Source organism: Cetorhinus maximus, chromosome 23 (assembly GCF_964194155.1).
Source record: "Cetorhinus maximus chromosome 23, sCetMax3.hap1.1, whole genome shotgun sequence".
Classification (NCBI taxonomy): Eukaryota; Metazoa; Chordata; class Chondrichthyes; order Lamniformes; family Cetorhinidae; genus Cetorhinus; species Cetorhinus maximus.
Genome location: NC_135901.1, coordinates 61478895 through 61483672, shown reverse-complemented (window position 1 = coordinate 61483672; position 4778 = coordinate 61478895). Strand labels below are relative to the sequence as shown.

General features: G+C 43.3%; 1 non-coding gene across 1 annotated transcript; it reads left to right on the top strand.

Moving 5' to 3' along the window:
* Nucleotides 1–4446: 4446 nt before the first annotated feature.
* trnak-cuu (transfer RNA lysine (anticodon CUU)) lies at nucleotides 4447–4519 on the top strand. The gene has a single exon. It is a non-coding gene; the product is annotated as a tRNA-Lys (tRNA).
* Nucleotides 4520–4778: the final 259 nt, after the last annotated feature.

The following is a 4778-nucleotide window of genomic DNA, read 5'->3' as shown; positions in this document are numbered from 1 at the left end:
TAAACTAAAAGTTGTAGCTGAATGGTGAAAAATACTCACCTCTTAAACAATTTCAGTTTTCAATTTTAAAATCTCCTGCTAGAGCCTGCAGCTGGAAAGACATCAGAAGCACTGGAATCAGAGAAAAATCTCCCAGTTGAGGAAATACCCAGGGAGCGGGGTGATGTCACCGTGTAATTGTCGATTTGTGATGATGTCACACACATGGACACAGAACATCTGGGTCTGTACAAACCAGTGATCACCACACATTATGAAGGATGGAAGGGTCCTGAGGTTTATATGAGGTAGATAAAGAAAAACTATTTTCGTTAACTGATCGTAAAAGGGTTACGGGAGACAGTTTAAAGATTTTGTGAAGATCTACAAGGGGGATATGAGGAAAAAAGTTCACACAGTGAGCGATGACCTGGAAGTCAATGCTTATACTCAGAGACCGATAATATCCAGGTCCGGATGAATGAAGTGATTCTTGCAGACTCTGATGTGATGATTGATTTGAATTTCCAATCTGCAAAACCTCATCTTCTGGTATCCTGTAAATGGAATTTACAAAATCCATCACTGTCAGTGCAGGATAGAAATTGAGAAGAGACAAACGTTTCTCTTGGTTTGAGTTTGCTGTGTATAAATCCTCCCCTTCTAACCCCCTGTAAAAGGAGTTTCCAAAATCAATCCCTGTCAGTTCAGGATAGAATTTCACAACATTCTTTCCTCCTGCTACCTGGACCAGGATGACCGCGCATGCGCCCTGCTGCACATTGCCCCCTATAAAGATGGCGGCCGTTACCCCGGGCCTGGCGAAGGGAGAAATCCAGACTTTTTCGGCCCGTTCTCTGCAAACACAAGACTGGTACCTTGTTATTTGGGGTCTGCGGCCTGCACTGTATCTTTATGAAGCCTCCCTGCCCACTCCGCTGGCTCCATTCCTCCTCACACACTCACTAACTCTGTTAGTTTGCTCCACTCGACATTCTCTCACCCGCTCCGGGCAGCTTTAGTCACTGACCAGCACTGCGCATGCTCATGAAAGAGACAGCAATACACATGCTCCAAGCACACATCGCAATGCGCACGTGCGGAGTTGCTGCTGTAATGAGGATAGGGCACATTCTGTCCCGCAGCGAATGCTGGGTGTCTGCTCCTCCATTGAACCGTAAAATTGTAAAATCGAAACCCAAGTTCAGTCATCAGAATATGATGGGTGTCATAGGGGCCAGGATATAAAATTGTCGAATCAATTGATACAGCAATTAAAATGCTCTGTATCCGCCATAATTCTCTCCTGGATGTAATGAACAGCAGAACAAACCCCTGTACTTAGATCTGAACTCAATGGAGTCTCAGCAGATGGGGTATTTTTCACCATACATGGAACATTTAAACCGTGTCTTGCCAGTAGGAATGCTGTGACTGTGGATTAAATCCTTTGAATTTTAAAGTTGGTGTGTTTACTGCTTTGCAAACTAAATAAATTCCTTTGCACACATAAAGTATCTGGATGGTCTCACACTGGCGCGACTGTGTTGCTGTGTCAGTACTGGGGCAATAGAGTTCCATTTTCAGCTTGTGCACACCAGTTTACTTACACATTTTCAGCTGAAAATTGGGTCTCAAACTCTTCTCGTCATGGGTTCCACATTCTTTGCACTAATTAGTTAATGAAAATCAAAATGCTGCAGATGTTGGCTTTCTGAAATGAAAGAAACCAGAAAATTCTGGAATTCTAAGCAGATCTGATAGCATCTGTGGCGAGAAAAACATATATTTTTTTTCAAGTCTGTAACCTTTCAACACAACTGCACTACATCTGTGCACAAATCTGGCAGAACAGGAATGAAAACCAATAACAGGCAAGGCACCAAAAAACTCGAAGGGAGACCCAGCTGTATGACATGGATGTGTCTGCAGTGGGTGGGATCAAACTGTTTCCATGTTTCAACAATCAATGTCTCACCTGTTCTTTGAGAAGAGTGAAACTGATAGAGAACAATTGCCATTTCAGTGTTGGCAATTTGAAGCTTTAACTCGCTGCCTCAGTTTAAGATATCTTGCAGGTTTTGCTTGTGTGAGTCTCTGTTGTATGATTGGTAGGCATTTGGTAGGAAACCGGAAGGTTAGCAGTTTAAGACCATCAGGAACGAAGTCTTTGATGTTTTCTCCCCATCATCATTCATTCCCACACAGTTCTGGGGTGACAATGGGCACTTTAGCTGCAGGTAAATGTTCGCCAAACGTTGCCAACTCAACTTTTATGCAATGGATTCCCAAACTGACATGTTTTATCATGAATATTCAATTCAAACATAATGAGAAAACATTTAGACCTACCATGTACCTACGTCATTTGCAATCTATGAAGTTAATAGATTCAAACAAACCCATCAATAATTCTCTTCCTCAGCTCCACAGTGACGGAAACAGGGAAAAGCAGAAAAGCAGCAATATTCCGGCCCTGCACTTTCCAATCGCCCGCTGCCAGCAGAAAGCAGCGACTGCAGCTTCAATCAGCGGGTTACTGCCCATTACTGGGACACAAGATACTCCAACCAGGGCCAAACCTCCCAATATACCGAGCACAGGCTCAGGAAAACACAGGTAGATTATATCCCGATCACTAAGCCTCCGAGCAGCATTTACAGAATACCCAAGTGGGTGAGCCACAAATAAAAGTCAGACCAATTTTCTAAATCTTTTCATTGTAAAATTCCTTCTTTTTATTGAAAAGCTGACTGTTGTGAATCTGAGAATGAGCACCATAGGATTAGTGTTACCGAGTGACTTGTTTTCCATTGTTTATCCAACAGGTTTGCAATTCAATTTGTGTTGGATACTGAAGCGAATCTGATTTCAAAATGAGGTCACAAAGCAGCTAAATATTAAATCCAGGAACAGATCCTGAGGAAAATGGATCACAGTGTCTGGAAGGAGATGCAGCTGAGAAACGAAAACTGTGAATAATGTTATTGATGATAGAGTGGAAAGCAGTGGGCCCTTGGTCAGTTTCATGGCCGAGTGGTTAAATGAATGGTTTCATAATCAGTTGGGGTTTCCCCAGGGAGAGTCAAATCTTACCGACTGTGGTTCTCATTATTGCTGATTTCAACCAGGTGTCTACAGATCTATCGGGTCAATGGGAGGAAAAGCATCCTAAAATCCACTTTCGCTCTGAAGCCATACGGACTCGAATCGTTAACTCAGTTTCTTTCTCCACAGGAGCTGCGAGACCAGCTGAGTTTTTCCAGAATTTTCTGTGTTTATGTCATATTTTCAGCATCCACAGCATTTTGTTTTTATCCAAAAATTCTCGTGGTTTTTAGGCTCGAAGGGAATGAAGGGCCATCGGAATTGGGTGGCAAATTGCTGTTGGGGCTGGAGATCCGCCATAATCTTATAAAGTGACCGAGGAGGCTTGTGGGGCCTTATGACGTATTGTTGCTGCTTTGCTTCTGTTCTATTTCAGTATCAATACCAGCCAAGGCGATGGGGAGTAACAGCCTGAGCTTGATAGTGTGGCCGAGCAGTCTAAGGTGCTAGATTGTACTTCTACTTTCTGTAGAGGGATCGGTTTGAAACTTACATTGGCCAAAATTGCACTTTCAGAACTCCCATTAATCGAAGAAGTGCCAGCCTAAAGTTGAAGCAGGCGTGTGCAGTGTTTCACTTAAACAGGAAGAGCGAGGAGAGACAATACAAGAATAAATTGCTGTGGAGAAAAGGCGGGTTGTCAAAGTCGCTGAATTCCTCTTCCATCGGCCACCAGAGGCCGCATGACCTCCTCTTCTGCTTTCCCCATCTATGCTTGTATACCATAAGGCCAGTCGTCATCGCCGAGTGGTTAAAGCCACTGAGTCCAAATACATTGCTCTTTCCCGTTTTTTACTATGCCTGGTTTTAACTGTGTCTACAGAGTTATTTATCGGTTAAATTGAATAAAATCCATCCAAACACTCGGGAGTTTTCCTATTTCTGTTCATTCACGAAACTTGCAGTTGGAACTGGCAAAAAAATGTTATTGTCATGCTTGCTGTCTGGGTGTTTGTCTCTCCTTAGAAACAATCCCTTGCCCTCTGTCACACTCGGTGTATATGTCTGTTTGTGTTCCTCCGTGTGTGTCAATGTGCTTCAGTTCCCGAGGGGGTGAGCCCATTTTTACCAGCATAAACCTTATTCACAATAGTTGTGCAGCTTCATCTTAAAATGTTACAGGGAAAAATATCAGGATGAAAGATGTAAGAGGAATTTGCAATGTTTGGAAGGAGGTGCAGCTAAGAAGTGGAAGATGTGAACGATGTTATTGATGATTGAGAGGAATGCATTGCAACCTTGGGGCTTTTGCTGGTCGATCACCTTCTACACTTTGAAATTCAGAACAAGCTGAAGCTCCAGGTGGAAAGCAACAGTTGTTTACATGTATGTTGGCATATGGAGCTTTTTCTTCCGCATGCCCGGCTAGCTCAGTTGGTAGAGCATGAGACTCTTAATCTCAGGGTTGTGGGTTCGAGCCCCACCTTGGGCGCTGTGGCATTTTTTAAAATCTTGCTGCTTTTAAGGGAAAACACCAACCGAATCCCTGCGGCAGCTGTGAAACTTACAAGGCAGACATTAACCAGTAAAAGCAACCGATGCATATAAAATTCAAAGCAATTTCATGTTGTATCTCTTTCTGCTTCTGTCCCTGCCTCTCGTCCAGCTCCCTCTGTCCTTTCAGCTTCCGGGTCAATTAGCTGCTTGATGCAGAGACAGTCAGTACATGGGAATGTAAGACACAATAAGAT